This window comes from Carassius carassius, chromosome 18 (genome assembly GCF_963082965.1).
Source record: "Carassius carassius chromosome 18, fCarCar2.1, whole genome shotgun sequence".
Lineage (NCBI taxonomy): Eukaryota > Metazoa > Chordata > Actinopteri > Cypriniformes > Cyprinidae > Carassius > Carassius carassius.
In genome coordinates, this window is record NC_081772.1 from 27,179,781 (window position 1) to 27,204,003 (window position 24,223).

General features: G+C 39.1%; 1 pseudogene; it reads right to left on the reverse strand.

Moving 5' to 3' along the window:
* Window positions 1-21,562: 21,562 nt before the first annotated feature.
* The window catches only part of LOC132091987 (E3 UFM1-protein ligase 1-like), a 23,672-nt pseudogene continuing 21,011 nt past the window's right edge, over window positions 21,563-24,223 (reverse strand).

The following is a 24,223-nucleotide window of genomic DNA, read 5'->3' on the forward strand; positions in this document are numbered from 1 at the left end:
TTTTCTTTTTAAAGAGGTTTTTAGAGTTTCCATGATGTTAAACATTTTAAAGAGTTTAAGCCAAAATACAGTGTTCTTGGAATATAAATGCTCCACCAAGATGGTCCATAAAATAAAATTATAATGAGAGAGTTGTTTTTATTTAATGTTTAAATGCACAAAGTTGTGTGTAAGTACATGGGTAATTCAAGCTTAAAATTTATATGAATTTTAAAAATGAATGAATATGAATATGCTTCATCAGATTCTATGCACCTGTTGTTTGTGCAAATAACTTAATCAATATCATGAGGATATGTACCCAAAACCTACAAATTAGCTGTTATTAAGCCTTTCATTAAAAAAAATAATAAACAAACACAACGTGATCCTAGAGAATTGGTTAATTACAGACTGATCTCAAATCTCCCTTTTCTGTCAAAAATACTACAAAAGGCATTTCCTTCTTAGAAAGAAATGGTATCTGTGAGGATTTCCCGTCAGGATTTAGACCGTATCATATTACTGAGACTGCTTTTATCAGAGTTACAAATGACCATCTCTTATCATCTGTTCTTGGTTGAATACCTCTATTAGTGCTACTGGTTCTGAGTGCTGCATTTGAAACTATTGACCACAAGATTCTTTTGAGTAGACTACAAAATGATGTTGGCATTAGTGGAATTGCTTTTTCATGGTTCAAATCTTACTTATCTGACCATCATCATTTTATAGCAGTGAATGACAAGATTTATCGATCAAAAGTACAGTATGGAGTACCACAAGGCTCTGTACTAGGACCATTGCTTTTCACACTTTACAAGTCACCCTTGGGGAGATATCAACAAACACGGTGTTATGCTGATGATACTCACTCTATATTTCATCGCAGCCCAATGAAACATCCAAATTGGCAAAAATAACAGAATGCATAGTTGATATAAAAACTGGATGGCTAGTAATTTCTTACTACTGAATTCTTAAAAAAAAAACAGAGGTTTTAATTATTGAACCAAAAACCTCTTCATGTAATACCCTAAAACACTGACTAACAATTTATGGCTGCTCTATTAATTCTTCTTCATCAGTTAGGAACTTTGGTGTACTATTTGAAAACAATGTTTCTAGCAGTTGTAAATAAATAAATATTTTTTATCTTAAAAATATATTTCAATTACAACCTATGCTCTCAATGTCAAATGCAGAAACATTCATTCATGCGTTTATGACCTGAAGTTTAGATTATAGTTATCCTTTATTGGGTGGTTGCTCTGTGCGCTTAATAAACAAACTCCAGCTCGACCAAAATGCAGCAGCTAGAGTTCCCACTAGAACCAGGAAGCACAGCCAGATTCTGTCAACTCTGCACTGGCTCCCTATTGAACAACTAATACATTTAAAAATTTTGCTAATTACTTATAAAGCCCTGAATGTTTTTGCTCCTCAATAGTTGAGCGAGCGCATATCACAATATAGTCCTTCACATCTGCTGCAATCTCAAAACTCTGGCCATTTGATAATACCTAGAATATCAAAATCAACTACAGGCGGCAGATCCTTTTCTTATTTAGCGCCCAAACTCTGCAACAATCAACCTAACCTAACACTGTTCAGAAGGCAAACACACTTTGTCGGTTAAAAACCATGTCTTGATTAAACCCATCTCTTTAACCCTCTGGAGTCGATTAACAATATACAATACTATACCATTCAAAAGCTTGATGTAAATAATATAAATGTAACAAATAAATGTAACTGTAACAAATGTAACAAACAATGCTGTTCTTTCAATTTATCCCCCCTAAAAAGCCTGAAAAATATTCTCAGCTCTTTTCAACATTAATAGTAATAATAATGATAATAATAATAACAATAAATGTTTTTTTTTTTTTTTTTTTTTTTTTTTAGAAAATAAGATTATAAGGATTTCTGAAGGATTGTGTGACTGGAGTAATGATGTAAAAAATTCAGTTTGAAAGTCAGCTTTGATTGTTCTAATAAACTGTTTAACTGCTTTCCCAAGTGGATATTAAATTATGTTGTGGGATAATTAAATATATTCTAAATAAACTACAAACATAAAATTATATACATTTATTTTGTTCTCACATTTTTTCTTGTTACTCTTCCCCTCTCAGTCACAAACCTGACTGAAAGGCTCATTATGCAGCTCGTTATTTGGGCCTTTGTCTTCTCAGGTGTAAATCACAATGATATTCATGATAGTTGATGCCTACTCACATATGACGTTTACCAACAAAAAGTGTCTTATAAAATTTAATTGTTTTCTGTGAGTAAACAAGATGATTTTCACATAATTTAGAAAGAAAAATAGGCTACAAGCTCCAGTTCTCAAAAGTCCCGGGAACCAATGTTCTTTATGTGTTTTTTGCCTTATTCAAGTGATTTAACATTTTTAGTTTTTCACTAGCCACGCATAAAAAATGTTTTCTCAGAAATACAATCATGTACATACATGCATTTCACATATTATTATAGCCCAGTTTGTACTGATTACAGTGAGATTAGACTTTACCCATTTAGATATTTATAAGAAACTGAAAAAAGCACAAATGTCAGGGCATGACAAAACTTCTCCTGGCACCAAAAATACCCTTAGACTCCAGAGGGTTAACCTGCCATACACATAATACATTACATTTCTATAATTTAACTCAATTAAAGGATTATTAGGCAGCATTACTTAGGGCATCTGGGATTACTTCCCATAACACCCGACGTATTCACTACATTTTAAGAAGAATGGCATATACACTAATATACACAGATCAGATGTTGGATCAACACCTAGAGACGACCTCTACAGACCTGAATGTCAGCAGAGACCACGTTATATAAATGAGCCCAAAAGACAGATCCCCTGTGAAGACCTCATCACCTCGACAACCATCGGCACAAGACAACAGAACCAGACAAGACCTCTGTACCTGTGTTGCAGCCTGGAACAAACCACGCCATGCTGGTTTCATCTGGCCAGAGGAGAACTGGCCCCTTATCCATATCTGTCACCAATGGAGTTTTGGTTCCTTGACGCTGTCACCTTTGGCTTGCTTAGTTGGGGACGCTTGACTGATTGCACAGACACTATTGAAAGAGAGCTGAACTGGATCATGACCAGAGGTGGGACTTTCAAGTCACAAGCAATTATTGTGTCCTCTCAAGTCCTCAAAGGGTTAAAATTAATGAGACAATTAAGAGACTAATTAAATGATGATTGTGCACTAGTGATGAACACCTGCTGTTATTGAGAACTACAGTGGCTCAGATGTTGATGTTTTATTGGTTAAAATAATGCAACCATCATGGAGATCAGTGTTTGATTTAGTTGTGCTCTTGACCCTTGACTGTTGTGTTAGATCTTTTTCTGTAGCATTGTATGAGGTCCCGTAAAGCAGAGAGAAGATATTAACTGTCTGTGTGTGATAAGCTAGTAATCGTGATATGGTGTGATTACAGTAAAATTATCAATTGTTTTATTTGAGTTTTGCATAATCAACCCTTCAGTTCAGTAATAGAGTGTCATTCAACAATCCAAAGATAAAGACTATTTCTTGAATTTCAGTCATCATGAGTTATAAACAGAAAAAGCATAAAATCATCTGTTATTGCGAGGTTTGATTCAGCAATGCATTGTAACGACTGGTGAAAGGAGTGGCAGGAAGCAAATGCGAGTTAGTGATCTTTAATGGAAACAATAAAGAAAGTACATGAAGACAGGAACACAGGTGATACTTGGCAGGGGATACACAGTCCGGGAAGATGCTGGTGTGCAGAGGATCCGAAGTGTGGTGACGAGTTGGCAGCAGGAGAGGGTGACACAGGAACTGCAGGGAAGCGAGCCGAGAAGGTAAGTGAAGTATCCAGCAGTGAGATGAGATGAGTGGACTGGGATCCGGGGAGACAGACAATCCAACGAGGAAACAACACAAGGAGAGCAGAACATGAGACACGGAACTGAAATAACGCTCTGACAAACACAAGACGCTAGACAGGGCAATATATATAGGGAGAAGTAATGAGTGACAGCTGCTGCTGATAACAATAAGCAGAGACGCCCACATGAAACAATCAGTATTGGCGCGAAACACACAAACTTCACCCACATAGTGAAAACCCCGAGATCTCTAGGAACGCCTCCTGGTGTTCCCAGAGGGGCCTACCTGCTGATTGTAAACATCAATCAGGGAGTAATCCAGTATGTCCCTAGCAGGTACCCGACTCCTCCGGACCATAACCTTCCCAGTCCACCAAGTACTGGAATCCTCATCCCCTCCGTCTTGAGTCCAGAATCCGATTAACCGAATAAGTCGGCTCCCCATCTACGAGATGCGGCGGTGGGGGAACCGGGGTAGGTGGATTAATGCGTGAATAAAACACGGGCTTAATTTTGGACACATGGAAGGCGGGATGAATCCTCCTGGTATGCCGGAGGTAGTTTGAGGCGGACTGTCACCGGACTAATGATCTTGGTGACAGGAATTGGGCCAATAAATTTGGGAGCTAATTTATTAGAAACGGAGCGGAGCGGAATGTTGTTAGTAGAAAGCCACACTTTTTGACCCACGACATATACGGGAGGCTTCGACCGGTGGCGATCGGCCTTGGCCTCAGTGCGCTCCCTCATCTGGAGCAGAGTCTCGCGGGATCTGGTCCAGTTGCGGTGGCACCGCTGGACGAACGCATAAGCGTAGGGGACCGCGACTTCAGATTCCAGACTAGGAAAAACAGGTGGCTGGTAACCTATGCTACACTGAAATGGAGAAAGGCCCGTGGCTTACACTGGTAACGAGTTATGAGCGGACTCAACCATTCAGAGTTGTTGGCTCTAGGGAAGAAGGATTCTTGGAGACTAAACATCGCAATGTTCTCTCTAAATCCTGGTTGGCTCGCTCAGATTGCCCGTTACTCTGAGGGTGATAACCCGAAGACAGACTAACCGTCGCTCCTAGCAATTTGCAAAATTCCTTCCAAAATTTGGATATAAATTGGGATCCCCTGTCAGAAACTACGTCTACCGGGAGGCCATGTAACCGAAAGACGTGGTCAATGACAGTGACCGCTGTCTCCTTGGCTGGAGGTAATTTGGGCAAGAGAATGAAATGTGCCGCCTTCGAGAACCGGTCCACTACGGTCAAAACGACCGTTATGCCATTAGAGGGCGGGAGGGCGGTAACAAAATCTAGAGCACTATGTGACCAGGGTCTCGAAGGGACAGACAGTGGTTGAAGAAGCCCATCTAGAGGTTGGTTAGATGACTTACCACTGGAGCAAACTGAGCTAGCCAAAACAAAATCGTGAACGTCGCGAGCCATAAGTGGCCACCAGAATCGTTGCTTAACTAAACCCTTGGTTCGGCTTATCCCTGGATGGCAAGCTACATTAGAGCAGTGGCCCCACTGAATAACATCGGACCATAACTCTTCCGGCACAAATAAACGTTTCGGTGGAGATCCGGGCGGAGGCGTTACCCCTTCTAAGGCCGTCTTGACCTTCGATTCGACCTCCCATACGAGTGCTGAGATGACTATATTCTCAGGTAATATACACTCGGGAGTCACCGGGCGTCCGGAAGGATCAAAAAGACGTGACAAAGAATCGGGTTTAACGTTTTTGGAACCCGGGTGGTACGACAGAGAAAAATCAAAATGGCCGAAAAAAGGTGCCCACCGAGCCTGCCTGGAATTGAGTCTTTTGGCAGTTCTAATGTACTCTAAGTTTTTGTGATCGGCCCAAACAATGAAAGGTACCCCTGACCCTTCCAACCAGTGACGCCACTCCTCTAAAGCTAATTTGACAGCCAACAATTCATGTCATAATTACGTTCAGCAGGAGATAAACGATGGGAGAAAAACGCACAGGGATGCATCTTATCGTCTGAGGCAGCATGTTGAGAAAGAACTGCACCTACTCCCACCTCTGATGCGTCGACCTCCACCACGAACTGCCGTGTGGGATCAGGGGCTACTAAGATGGGAGCTGAAACGAAGCGGCTCTTGAGGTTGGTAAATACAGTTTCGGCTGTATTAGACCACCTGAACGGAGTACTGGGGGAGGTCAAGGCAGTCAGAGGTGAGACTAGATGGCTGAAATTACGAATAAAACGTCAATAAAAATTGGCGAACTCCAGAAACCGCTGTAGGGCCTTAAGGGAATCTGGACTTGGCCAATCTATCATAGCCTTAACCTTGTCAGGATCCATATGTATTCCCTCAGACAAGACGATGTACCCTAGGAAGGGAACAGACTGTGCATGGAATACGCATTTCGCCGTCTTGACAAAAAGACCAATCTCAAGTAAACTCTGGAGCACTCGTCTGACGTGTTGCACATGTTCCTGGAGAGATGAAGAAAAAACCAGTATGTCATCCAGGTAAACATATATAAACTGATCTGCCATGTCTCTCAACATGTCATTAACGAGTGCTTGGAAAACTCCTGGCGAGTTGGAGAGCCCGAACGGCATCACCAAATATTCAAAGTACCCTCTAGGGGTGTTAAAGTTTTCCACTCATCCCCCTTCCTGATGCGGACCAAATGATATGCATTACGTAAATCCAGTTTTGTGAATATGGATGCTCCCTGTAACCTCTCAAAAGCTGAAGACATCAACGGCAAAAGATAGGTATTCTTTATCGTGATGTTGTTCAGCTCTCGGTAGTCAATACAAGGTCGCAGAGAACCATCCTTCTTACCAACAAAAAAGAATCCCGCCCACGCTGAAGAAGAGGAAGGGCGGATGAACCTCAATGCCAAGGAATCAGAAATGTATTTCTCCATGGCCTCCCTCTCCGGAATAGAAAGAGAGTAAAGCTTGCCCTTAGGCGGAGACTTACCTGGAACTAAGTCTATGGCACAGTCATAGGGACGTTGCGGAGGAAGAGAAGCAGCCCGGGACTTACTGAACACTTCCTTCAGGTCCAGGTACTCTGCGGGCATTTTTGATAAAACCATGGTCTCCTCCTGAAAGACAGAAACAGACACAGCAGAACAAGCAGAAACCAGACAAGACTCATGACAACTTTCACTCCACAAGGTGACGGTGTTGGAACCCCAATCCACTCGTGGATTGTGTTTGACCAACCAGGGATGACCTAAAACAATGGGTGTGACAGGGGAGTCTATGAGGAAAAAGGCGCTAGACAGGGCAATATATAGGGAGAAGTAATGAGTGACAGCTGCAGCTGATAACAATTAGCGGAGACGCCCAAATTAAACAATCAGTGCTCACGCGAAACACACAAACTTCACCCACATAGTGAAAAACCCAGAGATCAGGCCCGGAGTGGGTAATCGGGAGATTTCCCGGTGGGCCACTATACTTTTGGGCTGGCCGGCTGGCCGAGTAATTTTTTTTTTTTTTTTTTTTTTGTTACGTTTGAGTCTATCTTCTCTTTTAATCACGCTCCGCGTCCGCATTCTAACACAGCAGCGCGCAGCCTCTGCATGGGTTGTACCATATGAGGGAGTTCTCCCCTCCCCTCCCATAGAGTTGGTTGGGTCCATAGCCCTCCAAATCGTTTTCTCAGGAAAGCTACCGCGGCACCGCCGGCGGCTACTGATAGCTGGGCCAGCCCGCTTCAGGGAGGAATGGATGGTAGGAAGAGACCCGGAGGGGCTGAAAAAGCCAGATTAAAAAAAAGAAAGGTATTGGAGGAGGATGCTGCCAAATGTGTTAAGCTTACCGATTTATTTTCAAGAGGACAAAGTCAAACACAAGTGGCAACAGGTAAAGAGAGATAATGTTAGGCCTATGATTAGCATTAGCAACGTAATTATTCTGCTAATACCATTGTCAACTTATTCACAAGCAAAATATAACATTTAATCTAAATATTAGCCTTTGTATCATCCAATACATGACGATTCATAGACTTGGCAAATATTATGCAATTTAATATTGATAACAACTCAAGCTTGAGCTGTGTAGCGTTATGCAGTAAAATTACTTTTTATTATTATTTTATTTTAATTATTAATTATTTTTTGTAGCATCTGAGCAGCAGATAAGCCAGTCCCCTGCTGAAAATGAGGAGGCCTTGATGACTACAGCTACAGGTAGAGAGTATACCAGAGTAAACAATATGAATTAAAGTTATACCTCACGTGTTGTTCAAAACCCTATAACACCTTTTTTGTTCTTGGTCAAAAATGTCCTGTCTACAAAAAAATTGTTTATAAATCACTTGTTTTGCTATATAATCTCCCAATATTGGATTCAATCTTTTTGTCAACTTGTTTTCTTTCACTTAGGACTGGTTTTATATTTCTATTTGCATCTGATTAATCATAGGCCTCATAGCATTTGCAACGCTGCAACATAATTATTCAGCTAATACCGTTGTAGCATTGTCAACCTATTCACAAGCAAAATATAAAATTTAATTAAAATATTTGCCTTTTTGTATCACCCAATACATGGCGATTCATAGACTTTGCAAATATTATGCACATTAACATATTGATAACAAAACTCAAGCTTGATCTGTGTATGCACTAAAATGATCTCTTAATTATTTTTTGTAGCATCTGAGCAGCAGATAAGCCAGTCCCCCGCTGAAAATGAGGAGGCCATAATGACTACAGGTACAGGTAGAGAGGATACCAGAGTAAACAATATGAATTAAAGTTATTTAACCCTCAGGTGTTGTTCTAAACCCTATAACACCTTTGGTGTTCCTGGTCAAAAATGTCTGGGCTACAAAAAAATAGCTTATAAATCACTTGTTATGCTATATAATCTAAATATTGGATTCAATCTTTTTGTCAACTTGTTTTCTTTCAAATAGGCCTGGTTTTATATTTCTATTTGCATCTGATTAATAATAGGCCTCATTTATCTGAGAGTAGGTATCATGTTTTTTGAGTAAAAAAACATTATTTTTGAATAAATTTGGAAATATTAAATAAAATATGGAGAAAAAAAAATTGGCAATGACGGCCCCCATGAGATCTCATTTCAACAAATCCAGCCTACTGTCTAATCTGAGTCTGACACCCCTGGTATATGTCTTTCTGTCCTATTTGTTATGCAATATAGGTGAGTCAGATGCTGAAAGAGCAGATATAGAGACAGCATCCAGTGAGACAACAGCCCTGCAAGAGATTCCAGAGGCACAGGCAGATGCAAGTGTAGATGAGGAAGCCAGTCATTTTGATTATTTTGCTCGTCCTCAAGCACAGGATCTAGACACATTTTTTAATTACCATCCTCAGCAGCCCACAAAACACCACCTACTAGCTAAAGTTTTTCACAGCAAGCATGGCACCAACCGCAAGTGGTTGACATACAGTGAAAAAACACAATCACTGTATTGTTCTGTGTGTTTGGCATTTGCACCTGCTGCAAGTGAAAGTCCTTTCATAAAGGGAGGTATGAAAACATGGAAACATGTTCATCAGCGGATAGAAGAGCATGAGAAAAGTAAGATCCACAGAGACAGTGCTGATGCTTACTTTCTGTTGGCTAAAAGGGCAGATATAAAAAGCCTTCTGGCAGAAAAACAAATGTCTTTACATCATGAGCAGGTGAAGAAGAAGCGTCAGGTGATGGAACGCATAATAGATGTGATAAAAGTCATAGGCAAATGTGGACTTATAAAGCCATAAAAAAGTAGGGATAAAGGGGGGGATAAAGGGGGATAAAGCAGAGGCTGCTTATACACTAGAAGATACTGCAGTCAATCATGGCAACTTTCTGGAGTTGGTAATACTTTTGAGTCGTTATGATCTGTGCCTTCAACAGCACATTAGCAGTTGTATTGAGCAGAGCAAGAAGCATCATGACACTGGTGCAAAAGGTAGAGGATCTCTTGTGACTCTGCTATCAAAGGACATTGTTGGGAAAGTTGTGGATGCTCTCAGCCAGGTCATAAAGGGCACAATTTCAGATGAGGTTAGAGAGGCGGGACTGTTTTCGGTTCAGATCGATACAACCCAAGATTTCACATCAAAGGACCAATGTGCTATCATTGTCAGATATGTCACAGATGCAGTTCATGAGCGGTTGGTTGCTGTGGTGAACTGTGAAAAATCCACTGGTAAACATCTGACACAGCTACTAAAGAACACATTGGACAAACTTGGCATTGATATGGGCATGTGTGTGGGCAACTCCACTGATGGAGCAGCAAATATGCAGGGACCGTATAAAGGGTTCTCTGCATTCCTGTCTGAACAGTCTCCAACACAAATTCATGTCTGGTGTTATGCCCATGTTTTAAATTTGGTACTGGCAGACACAACAGGTAGTGTCATAGAGAGTGCATCTCTCTTCTCACTTCTAAATGATGTGGCAGTTTTCCTCAGGGAGTCTTATAAACGCATGCAGACTTGGGAAGAGACAAGTGAGGACACACATCACAGGAGACTGAGCCCAATAGGGGAAACCAGGTGGTGGGCTAAGGATCAGGCTCTCACTAAGGTCTTTGGGTCTTTTGGTAATCCCCAGGATGCATTGTTTGTTGACCTGCTGCTGACCCTAGCCTCTGTTGAGAAGGATGGGAGTATGAAGTCAACAGTGAGGGTAAAAGCAAAGGGATTAATTGAAAATCTTCTGAAATATGAGATTATCCTTATTGCTCAAACTTTCCTTCGCATTTTCCAACATACATCCCCCCTCTCCAAGTACCTACAGACACACAGAGCTCAGCGTCTGGTTGAGGGGACAAAGGATAACCTCAAAAAATATGTCAGGGACTTTGAGGGAGTGAAAGTGGCAGCTGCTAAGTTTGTGAGTTGGGCCAATGACAAGCTGGAAGAGATGGACAACTATGAACTACTTGTGCAGACTGCACTTCCAGAGAAGCGTGTCCGAAAAAAGAAAAGAATGCCAGGAGAGCTTTTAGATGATGAACCAGTAGCCTCATCTGATTCTGCCTTTGAGGTAAATGTCCATAATGTTATTCTGGACACTGTGGCAGGTAGCATAGATAGAAGGTTTTCAGCAAATGCAAAACTTGCCTCAGATTTTGCTTGTCTTGACCCCAAAAACTTTCCTGAAATAAAGAGAAATGGGCTCCCTAACTCAGCACTCCAGGAAATCAGCAAATGTTTGCTTAGGTTTGATGACAGAGCTACTGTTAGCACATTACAAACTGAGCTTTCTAGCCTGGCATACCAGTGGGACAGACTGAAACAGTCCTCTCTTGAAGGTTATACTGTCAGGACATGTAGTGAGGTGACACAGGAAGGTCAGGAGAATAGTGGCGGACTGCCATATATGGAAGAACCAGAGATGGAACTTGAAAGCAGGACCTGTTCCTCCTGCAAAAACTGTGCCATTTGTGTCCATTTAATACTCTCACAGTATAACCTCCTCAAAGATGCTTATCATGTGATTGGGTTAGCATATAAGTTTCTGTTGACTTTGTCCATCAAGCAGGTTGCATGTGAGAGAAGCTTCTCAACTTTAAAGTTTGTGAAGAATAGGCTACGAAGCTCATTGAGTCAGGACAACTTGGAGGCTTTTATGTTGATGTGCACAGAGAAGGAAATCCACATGTCTATAAGCAATGACACAGTTATTGATAAAGTGGCTGAAACCAGTGCACTGCTTAGGCGGCTACTGATGCTGTAGATGCTGTTGGTGCTGTAAACAGTTAAATTTGCCTGTTTGTGGAAGAGTGTTTCAAATGCATTTTTTATTTCTTTCTTTCTGCTTTTGTTAATTTATCAACCTATCCTTGTGGAATATTTTTTTGTTAACTTATCATCTTAAGTGAATTATTGTTTAACCTTTAAATTATTTGTTTGTTGAACCATAGTATTAATAAAAACTAGTAAAAAATAGTAAGAGCTGAATTGTTGCTTCATTTATCCAATTTGGAAAAAGTGCTAATTTAGAATTCCACCATGGAAAAAGTGGGCCGGTCTTGGGCCTGAAACTCCCGGGCTGAAAAGTGGTCCCACTCCGGCCCTGCCAGAGATCACGGTTTACCAACCGTGACATGCATACATGTTTACTGCGAAAACAATTTTGCAATTGTTTTGAATCAAATTCCTTTGAATTAGTAAAACGGTCAAGAGACTACCTAAAGCAAACCTTGAAGACTTGAAAGTCCCACCTCTGGACATCACTGAATCATCAATGATCTGACTTTAGCTCACAAATTACTCCTTTTTTATTGTATTCTTACATTATTGATAAACTACTTTCCTGTTTGACACTGTTAAGCTGCTTTGATATTTTTGAGTATTATTTAAAGTGCTATACAAATAAAGGTGACTTTAAGTGTTTTCTTATTAGAAGCGTATTTATGTTTAATGGGAGATGATCATTTAGATTTTTTCTTATGAGGTATATTACTGTTTTCACACTCTCAACTTTTGTTGTTTTGACTTAAAAATAATTTACTCATCATCTCCCTGCTGTTCCCATGGCAACAAGAAGAAAAAGTGTCCAAGTCATGAAACCTGGGGGGAAGTTTCCTGAGGCTGCTGGCCAAGCCAACTATAAAGTACAATTCTATGAATATTATAGATGGACGTCATGTTCACATCAAGTGTCCATCAACTCCTGATGCTGAGGAGTACAGGAACCATAACAGGAATTGGTTTTCTATCAATGTTCAGGGTGTCTGCACACCTAATTTTAGAGCTTTCAAACATCGTTGCACATCTGAAAGAATCAACTCACGATTCAAGAATTTTTTTAAACTTTTCATTGGGGGGACAGCATAGCGGACTACTACTAAGTGACAATTGATATGGTCAGGATAACTTTTTTATTCCATCCAGAGGTTGCTCTATTATTCATGCAGCAACATTAATTACAGGATTACAATACACTTATCGGGAAAAAAATTAAATTTCAAAACCTAGTCAAATATATTTCATTTTAACCTTCTTGACATGCTTTCAGAATAATCAGTGGATATTTATAATTGATGACCATTACATGTGTGGTGTTAATTCCTTTTGTGAGAAAATATCCATTTAGCCGACAGCACATTTTAATCAGGTTGCAGGAATGTGGGCGGGTGTGAAATCATGATTATGTGGCTTCTTGTTTGTTTTCTGAATTCATGAGTCCTCCTGTGGATATTTCATTTGTCTATCTATCAGTTCATTTTCTGTACTGTTCTGTCACAGGGAGTGCTGGAATCTGTCCCAGCATTCATTATTTTACATAAAGCAGAACTAGAAGTGGCTTTAAATCTTACATTTTTAATGACCAATTTGTTTGTACCTGATTTTCACTTGACAGAGTGATAAAAGGCTCTTTTTTGAGTTGAGCACATTCTACACAGGATCACTGAACACCACCAGGTCCATGTTTGTTAGACAGACTGCCCAACTCTCTGTGATAGTAAGGTGATGCAAAAATCAGGCGTGTGGTGGTCTGAAAAATGAGGCAATGTTCTCAGTGTTTGGTGGTAGTGTTTTTTATTATTATTATTATTATTATTATTATTATTATTATTATTATTATTAAAAGTAACAGTAGCACTTGTCAAGGGGTGGAATAATATTAAGCAGCAAGTGAACGGTCACTTTTATGGGATGGAACTGAGAAAGAAAAAGGATCTGAGTGATTATGACCAAAGGTTAGACGAATGGGTCAGAGCATTTCCAAACAGCAACCCTTCTAGGGTTTTCCCAGTAAGCAGTAATTAGTACCTAAAAAAGGGGGTGCAAGGAAGTACAACTGGTGACCCAAAGCTGGTTGATGCATGTGTGGAGGGAAGGCTGGTCTATGCAGTCCAATTCCCTGGTAGTGCTAGCATTGCTATAATTGCTGAAAAACTTCATCTTCGCCATGAAGGAAAGGTTTCCGAATGCATCACAGTTTGCATTTGTGGCTGCATGGTCTTAGACCATGAGTGTGCCCTTGATCCCTGTACAATGCTGAACATGCATGTGAGTGTCAAAACTGGACCATGGAGCAATGGAAGAAGGTTGCATGCTCTGATGAATTGTTTTTTTTAGATCAGGTGGATGGCTGGGTGCAAGTGTGCTATTTACCTGTGGAAGAGATGGCAGCAGGATGCACCCAAAGAAGAATCTTTGGGTCTGGAAATTCATGTGGATCTTACTTAAACATGTACCACCTACATAAAGATTGTTGCGGAGCAGACCCCATACACCCCTTCATGGCAGTTGGGTTCCCTGATGGCAGTGGCCTCTTTCAGCTGTAGGCACCTTGACACACTGCAGAAATTGTTCAAAGGAATTGTTTGAAGAACATGATAAAGAGTTCAAGGTGTTGCTTTGGCCTCCAAATTCCCCAGATCTCAATCCAACTGAGCATCTGTGGGATGAGCTGGATCAACAAATCTGATCCATGGAGGCCAAACCTTACACTTTGTAGGATTTATAGGATTTGCTGCTTACGCCCTGGTGCCGGAGACCATGTTCAAAAGTCTTGTGGAGTACATGCTTCACACATTAGAGCTGTTTTGGCATCATGAGGGGACCTACATGATACTAGGAAGGTGGTTTGAATGTTGTGCCTGTTCAGTGTGTAAGTCATATAATATTAGTCATATTCTAATTGAATGTGAGAGACAAGAAAGTTTAACAGAGTTATTTAGGCATATTAGGCATCCGATTAAGTCAATGTGCAAATATAAAAAAAAAGAACATGGTTCAAATTCATTTTTTTTAATAGATTCAAGTACTTTACTACTGTATTTCTTCTGCTTCATTCATTTTAAAAACTTTGATTTCTTTAATTAAAAAGACCACTACATTCGAAACAACAATGCTGTCAAGTCTAAAATGCAGTTAACGTTCACATTTTGTTAATTTTATTTGTGGGCTGTATTCTGATTCTGACAGTTTAATTTTAAAAAAATGTAATCGTGATGCAATATCTTTGTCTTAATGTACTGAAACAGACTTATATTTATTACTTTTTTTTGATGTTATAGATCACCATTAGTTCCCTATACCAAGGTGTTAAATTTGCTTAAAAAAAGAATCTGTAACTGTGATTCCCCTTGCAGTTTGTCATTGGACCTGCTAGTGAAATATCAAAGGTCCCGTTCTTCGTGATCCCATGTTTTAAACTTTAGTTAGTGTGTAATGTTGTTAGAGTATAAATAATATCTGTAAAATTCTAAAGCTCAAAGTTCAATGCCAAGTGAGATATTTTATTTAACAGAATTCGCCTACAACAAACAACCAGTTTGGATACATCCCTCTAGTTCCTGCAGTAATGACATCACTAAAACAGTTTTTTGACTAACCTCCGCCCACATGAATACACAAACAGGGGGGCATGGTCTTGTTGCGCTCGCACGGAGAAGGAGGAAGAGTTGCATTTGAAGAGTGCTTTTATCGCCATGTCATCGAAACGCTGTTATTTTCATCTCGGAGTCCAATCACCTTTTTTTGGGCTTCCCAGGGATGCTGTACTTAGAGATCAATGGTTACAATTTATGTTTAACTCGGTTCCCGAAAATTATAATCCACATGTAAAAAAAAATTTTTCAGCACATTTTGCTGAGGACAGCTTCCTCAATCTCAATCAGTTTAATGCCGGATTCGCCCAAAGATGGAGCAGTTCCCTCTTTGTCTAGAGAAGGCGTTGTTTATGGACCACAACCGGTAAGTGTATTTTATTATTTAAGTTGGTACGTTTAACAGTTTCTGTAACTTATTACACAAAGGGCAACACTGTTTAGCTTTGTTAACTAGATGGTAGCACTGTGCAAAAAAATCGAACCCGATTTTCATTCGCATCTCGTCAGTAAATGCGTTCTGTGATTATAAGTACATTAGGGCTGGATGATAAATCGAAAAGTAATCGAAACCGAAATTCAGTACCTCTAACCGACTTAAAACGGTTATTTAGTTTTTTTAAATCCTGTAATACTTCCCCCTTAAAAGCATACTAGCGCGTGTGTAGCCACATGTCAATGTCAATGTCACCTTTTATTTATTTATATAGCGCTTTAAACAAAATACATTGCGTCAAAGCAACTGAACAACATTCATTAGGAAAACAGTGTCAATAATGCAAAAATGATAGTTAAAGGCAGTTCATCATTGGATTCAGTTATGTCATCTCTGTTCAGTTAAATAGTGTCTGTGCATTTATTTGCAATCAAGTCAACGATATCGCTGTAGATGAAGTGTCCCCAACTAAGCAAGCCAGAGGCGACAGCGGCAAGGAACCGAAACTCCATCGGTGACAGAATGGAGAAAAAAACCTTGGGAGAAACCAGGCTCAGTTGGGGGGCCAGTTCTCCTCTGACCAGACGAAACCAGTAGTTAAATTCCAGGCTGCAGCAAAGTCAGATTGTGCAGAAGAATCATCTGTTTCCTGTAGTCTTGTCCTGGTGCTCCTCTGAGACAAGGTCTTTACAGGGGATCTGTATCTGGGGCTCTAGTTGTCCTGGTCTCCGCTGTCTTTCAGGGATGTAGAGGTCCTTTCTAGGTGCTGATCCACCATCTGGTCTGGATACGTACTGGATCCGGGTGACTGCAGTGAACCTCTGATCTGGACACAGACTGGATCTGGTGGCCACGGTGACCTCGGAACAAGAGAGAAACAGACAAATATTAGCGTAGATGCCATTCTTCTAATGATGTAGCAAGTACATAGGTTGTTATGGGAAGTGTTTCCATTTCTGGATTATCTAATTAATGCAGCCTAAAAATCCTTTAACGGATTTGGATAATAAAAGCATATTAGTATGTTATGTGTATGCCAGGTTAAAGAGATGGGTCTTTAATTTAGATTTAAACTGCAAGAGTGTGTCTGCCTCCCGAACAATGTTAGGTAGGTTATTCCAGAGTTTGGGTGCCAAATAGGAAAAGGATCTGCCGCCTGCAGTTGATTTTGATATTCTAGGTATTATCAAATTGCCTGAGTTTTGAGAACGTTGCGGACGTAGAGGATTATAATGTAAAAGGAGCTCATTCAAATACTGAGGTGCTAAACCATTCAGGGCTTTATAAGTAATAAGCAATATTTTAAAATCTATGCGATGCTTGATAGGGAGCCAGTGCAGTGTTGACAGGACCGGGCTAATATGGTCATACTTCCTCGTTCTAGTAAGAACTCTTGCTGCTGCATTTTGGACTAGCTGTAGTTTGTTTACTAAGCGTGCAGAACAACCACCCAATAAAGCATTACAATAATCTAAACTTGAGGTCATAAATGCATGGATTAACATTTCTGCATTTGACATTGAGAGCATAGGCCGTAATTTAGATATATTTTTGAGATGGAAAAATGCAGTTTTACAAATGCTAGAAATGTGGCTTTCTAAGAAAAGATTGCGATCAAGTAGCACACCTAGGTTCCTAACTGATGACGAAGAATTGACAGAGCAACCATCAAGTCTTAGACAGTGTTCTAGGTTATTACAAGCAGAGTTTTTAGGTCCTATAATTAACACCTCTGTTTTTTCAGAATTTAGCAGTAAGAAATTACTCGTCATCCAGTTTTTTATATCGACTATGCAATCCATTAGTTTTTCAAATTGGTGTGTTTCACCGGGCTGCGAAGAAATATAGAGCTGAGTATCATCAGCATAACAGTGAAAGCTAACACCATGTTTCCTGATGATATCTCCCAAGGGTAACATATAAAGCGTGAAGAGTAGCCGCCCTAGTACTGAGCCTTGAGGTACTCCATACTGCACTTGTGATCGATAGGATACATCTTCTTTCACTGCTACGAACTGATGGCGGTCATATAAGTACGATTTAAACCATGCTAATGCACTTCCACTGATGCCAACAAAGTATTCAAGTCTATGCAAAAGAATGTTGTGGTCAATTGTGTCAAACGTAGCACTAAGATCCAATAAAACTAATAGAGAGATACACCCACGATCAGATGATAAGAGCAAATCATTTGTAACTCTAAGAAAAGCAGTCTCAGTACTATGATACGGTCTAAATCCTGACTGGAAATCCTCACATATACCATTTTTCTCTAAGAAGGAATATAATTGTGTGGATACCACCTTTTCTAGTATCTTGGACAGAAAAGGGAGATTCGAGATTGGTCTATAATTAACTAGTTCTTTGGGGTCAAGTTGTGGTTTTTTGATGAGAGGCTTAATAACAGCCAGTTTGAAGGTTTTGGGGACATGTCCTAATGACAATGAGGAATTAATAATAGTCAGAAGAGGATCTATGACTTCTGGAAGCACCTCTTTCAGGAGCTTAGATGGTATAGGGTCTAACATACATGTTGATGGTTTAGATGATTTAACAAGTTTATACAATTCTTCCTCTCCTATAGAGAATGAGTGGAACTGTTCCTCAGGGGGTCTATAGTGCACTGTCTGATGTGATACTGTAGCTGACGGCTGAATGGTTGCAATTTTATCTCTAATAGTATCGATTTTAGAGGTAAAGTAGTTCATAAAGTCATTACTGCTGTGGTGTTGGGAAATGTCAACACTTGTTGAGGCTTTATTTTTCGTTAATTTAGCCACTGTATTGAATAAATACCTGGGGTTATGTTTGTTTTCTTCTAAAAGAGAAGAAAAGTAATCGGATCTAGCAGTTTTTAATGCTTTTCTGTAGGATATGTTACTTTCCCGCCAAGCAATACGAAATACCTCTAGTTTTGTTTTCCTCCAGCTGCGCTCCATTTTTCGGGCTGCTCTCTTTAGGGTGCGAGTATGCTCATTATACCATGGTGTCAAACTGTTTTCCTTAACCTTCCTTAAGCGTAAAGGAGCAACTTTATTTAAAGTGTTAGAAAAGAGAGAGTCCATAGTTTCTGTTACATCATCAAGTTGTTCTGAGGTTTTGGATATGCGAAGGAATTTGGTTACATCAGGAAGATAACTTAAAAAGCAGTCTTTTGTGTTAGAAGTGATGGTTCTTCCATACTTGTAACAAGAAGTAGAATTTACAATTTTGGCTATATGAATTTTGCAAAGAACTAAATAATGATCTGAGATATCATCACTTGGCTGCATAATTTCAACACCATCAACATCAATTCCATGTGACAGTATTAAATCTAGAGTATGATTTCGACAATGAATAGGTCCTGAAACGTGTTGTCTAACCCCAATAGAGTTCAGAATGTCTATAAATGCTGATCCCAATGCATCGTTTTCATTATCAACATGGATATTAAAATCACCAACTATTAAAACTTTATCTGCAGCCAGAACTAACTCGGATGTAAAATCACCAAACTCTTTAATAAAGTCTGTATGGTGCCCTGGTGGCCTGTATACAGTAGCCAGTACAAACATAACAGGGGATTTATCATTAACATTTGTTTCTTTGGATAATGTTATATGAAGTACCATTGCTTCAAACGAGTTATACTTGAAGCCTGCCCTCTGAGAAATCCTGAAAACGTTGTTATAAATTGAAGCAACACCTCCACCTTTGCCTTTTAGACGTGGCTCATGTTTATAACAGTAATCTTGGGGGGTGGACTCATTTAAAATAATGTAATCATCAGGTTTTAGCCAGGTTTCTGTCAAACAGTACATCTATATTATGATCAGTGATCATATTATTTACAAAAAGTGTTTTCGTAGAAAGGGATCTGATATTCAATAAGCAAATTTCAATAGCAAAAAATATCCCACCTTTAACAGTCTATCTCAACCGTCTGGCTGAGGCCAGTCTAATAAGATGCTCAGGACAGTTGACAGAACGCTGCTGCGTGTCGTCATGAAAGCGTATCATTTTCATGTGTTATCAAGCCTTGCCACTTGCTAATTTAACCATTCAAAAGACTTTAAAGCATTCAAACACAAGACGTGGAAAAGCTGAACTGAGCAGCTGGTAACTCGCGCTGTGCTCGGTGCGCATGCAGAGAGAGAGCCGCGTCTCACAGACAGTAACACTGAACTGAGCTCTCCTTTGCGGAATTGCTAATGCAACCTTTTCACACCACAGACTGAACACAAATAATCATTGCTTGGTAATTGGCCAACAAAGTATTGACTGTTGTCTGAAGTTTTGTTAGATAGAAAGATATGTAATGGATTACAAAGTTATCTGAAATTATCAAGATGAATTTGTTTTGACAGTTTAACTGTGAGTTCTTGTCATATTTTATTACATTATATTATTATTATATTTTATTTTTCTAAACTATAGCAAATAAACTGATAATGTGAGAAATGTTGAAGGTGTCTGAATAAATTTGGTTTGACTGTATGTTTAATTTTTACAGTGCTATTTTACATTTAATTATTCGGTTTCTGTACCTGGACACTTACAAACTTGAAAAAACGTAAACACTGTGTAAATAGCACAGACAAATAAACAGAACGAACATACAAATTAAACACTTTCAAACAGGGCCCACTGGTACAACCTGAACCGGGGCCCCGCTGACCCCAGCTACGGCCCTGCTTACAGTACAAACCTTGTCAGTGAACTATGAGGGCAAAAAAAAAAACCGAAACAAAATAATCGTTCATTAATCGTAATCGAGGTAAAATGTTCAATTAATCGAGGTTTTGATTTTAGGCCATAATCGCCCAGCCCTAAAGGACATCTCCAGCATGTGCGTTCAGAGCAGGATTGCCAGGTGTTCAAAACAAATCCTGCCCACTTGCTTCTCAAAACTACTCCAAAACTAGCCCAATCACGTTTCCGGGAGGGCAGCGCACACTCAGCTGGTGTCGAATCACAACACAGGAACCGCTGGCACAATCAGAACTCGTTACGTATTCCTGAAGGAGGGACTTTATAGAACAAGGAAGTCATCAGCCCGTTTTTATGACAGTGAAAACAGCGGTATACAGATGAATTGTGTGAAAAATACTGTGTTTTTTACAAGCGAAACATGAACACATGTTATATTGCACACTGTAAACACAATCAAACCTTAAAAAAAAAAAAACACGAAAAACATGACCTTTAATAATCACAGTGCTGCTTAATGTTCTCTGGCTAAAATGACAACGATCTTCTCATTTTACTACCGTCCAACATTTTTGCAAAACTTTGTATTAGATTATGAATTGGCAATGAGAGTCATGCTAGTACTTACAGAAAAATTACATTTATTTAAGCAAATAAATAATTGCCAATGATTAGCAATATGTAGATGATTGTACCACTTTATTCTTGAATGTGTCCTATGTAACTACGGTCCTATGTAACTACTATCTCAAATTTTGACATTTAGCTGCTAGAAATTAAGGATGTTTTGACATCTACAACTTAACCTGTACATGTGACATACACAAGATCTAAAACATTAGTTTAAATGTTGTACATTTATTTATTTTGGTCATCTTTTTTTGTCCTGCAAATCCTTACAATCAGAAGTGTGGCTAACTCCACCTGAGCTGTAGAGGCACAGTGATAACAGATGTTAATTGAATTTATTTATGGATCATAGACAAGCTGCAATTCAAATGTTTGCAAAATTGAGAAATATGTCCAAAATGTTTATCATTCTCAGCCTGGGGTGATGGGCTTTGGGGGGAAAAACACTTCTGTCAGTAAAGGAACAGAGATGACATCACTGAATCCAATGATGAACTGCCTTTAACTATCATTTTGCATTATTGACACGGTTTTCCTAATGAATGTTGTTCAGTTGCTTTGAAGATTGAATTCAATCCATTTATTTCACACATTTAAAATTAGAGCTCTAATACATAATGTAACAGGATACATTAACGGCTGGGGTTGTTTGCGTTACTCAGCGACAGATGTTTTTCTCTGAAAAAGGAGGATGTCTTTAATGTCTCTGGTGAGATTGTGGAGCTCTTTCTGAAGGTCTTCCATCTCATCAGAAACAACAGGGCCGTCTTCAGCTCCTTCCCCCAGATTGCTCTTCTTCTCCTGGCCGTGACTCTGTTGTACTAGCTGCTTGACCACCAGACTCTGGTACTGAGACAACAGCTGGTGCTGCTCCTAAAACACACCCAGACAAATATGTAGCCTCTTCATATTCATTCTTTTAGGATGTGATATAGGGTTTTGTTTAATTAGAAATTGCATTTTCAAATAAAAAAACAGGACTGCTAACTAACTATGCACAAGCATATGGTTCACTTCATTTTAGTATTTATATTTAGCATTGTTTTTCCCTGTTTTTCCATCACAAAAAGGCCAGTTGAGAACTACCATTTAACAGACCATGTACAATGACTTTGTCTAATACTTGTCTCTATTATTTCAGGTTTGTGTTTTTTTTGCACAGCTGTATTTTACTGTGGGTTTAGGGGACACATGTTTACCTTAGAAATCTTGCTTTGCAGGAAGCCAGCCGATGATATGTGGTACACAGTGTCCAGGTGCATGCAACATGCAGTGTGTGAAGAGCAAGACGCTGGTCAGATGAAGCACAAGTGCAGGGTCTTCTGTATCCCTCAACAGCTCAGACAGAGCCTGACGGTGCACAAAGAGAGCCTGTCTGCACAAACACACACACACACACACACACACACACACAAAACAATGTACACCTTGTTAAACAATGACTGCATTTGCTTCTAAATAGCTAGTTATCAAAAAAAAAAAAAATGCATTATATGTCGGCATGAAATGAATATTCACCTGATCTATTTTCTAAATGCAAGTCATATGTTTTATTGTGAACAATTCATCTGTGAATCAATTCATACATTCCTTTCTTTTTTTATGTTTTGACCTTGGTTACAGGACTTTCTGGTGAAAATGCAGGACTTCCTCAATCATCTTTCTCCACTTTGTCAATGCATAGAACCCACACTGTACGTATTTTTTGATAATCAGTTACAATCTTATGCAATAAAAGATGCTAATTCCTTTACATCGCTACATTTGCTGATTTTGACTGCAACTTTAGTTGTCAATTTTAATGACAACAAATTTGAGCGTTTGATACATGGTTTCCTGTGACTGTAATTTTAATTCCTGTGGTTTATTTAAACCATCTCTTTGCATTTATCAGCAATTAATCACAAATGTGTGTTTTCAAATGCTGTTTGTTTTTAAAATAAATAATGTGATCAAAAACTTTCCACTTAGAGTGTTAAACTTTATTAGAAAACAAACAATAATGATTTAACCATTAAGAATATATTATAATTATTCAAATTAAATACATAAAAGTAGTCAATGCAATGCAAATTACTCCTTATTTCCTACATTTGATTACTAAAGAACAGAAACTTTAGTGATTAATGAAGAGGCAGTATTTGAGAATGGAAATAGTTCAACCTTTCTATTTTCTTGTCGCCTTTCTTCACACTGTAAAAAAAAAAAAAAAAGCGTCAACAAAAAAACTTATCGCAAGCGCTTTTTTGAGTAAACTTAACCAACGGGGACTAAAGTCCACCCAACTTAAAATAACTTAATATCACAAGTTGTCACACATAAATAGTCATGTTAACCTAAAAAATATCAAAACAAAATATTTTTTGTTTACTGAACACAAGGCCTATTATCTATAAGCATACACAATTTTAAAGTGAAAAGTGACATTCAGCCAAGTATGGTGACTTATACTTAGAATTCAAACACACTGTGAACACACACCAGAGCGGTGTTCATCATTTACGCTGCAGCACCCGGGGAGCAGTTGGGGGTTCGGTGCCTTGCTCAAGGGCACATAAGTCGTGGTATTGCCGGCCCGAGTTTCGAACCCAACACAAGGGTTAGGAGTCAAACTCTCTAACCACTAGGCCACAAATTGATTTTATTAAAATAGTCTAAATAAATAAAAGACCATAACACGGGTCAAATAACTTTTTTTTTTTATTGAAAGTTTGTGTCCAAAGCACAAGGACATACCAAGTCTTGTATATTACCTTCTTTACTCAATGCATTTTACACTGAACTCAACACATGGTACATAATGCATGTTAAATAAATCCAGTGTTAATTATACCTTCATACGTTAGCAGTCTTGTGGCATGAAGTCACATGTATTTAACATTTTTGTTTGTTTTTAAAGGAACTATTACGTGAAATTTACTATATTGCGTATTTGAACATCAACCTAATCCACTGGGCAAATCAGCTTTTTTGTTCTTCTAAGCTATAAGAACTGACTAGTCTGTCACATTTTCTCCATTAATTTTATTGGAACATCTGTGGAATCATCTAGAATGGATTTAAACATGACACTCTACTCTCTTAAGCATAATCAAATTATTCAATTATTAATAAAAGCATGCAGTAAGCAGGAGATGTGTTTTTGAACTGAAATCTGCCCAGTTCTGTCATCAAACATACCTTTCCATTGAGACTGTTGTGTAGCTTCATCAGAGGAGATTTAACTTCATCTGAGAGCTTTGCCAGAATCTTCAGCCTGATCTGCAACACAGTAACAAACACA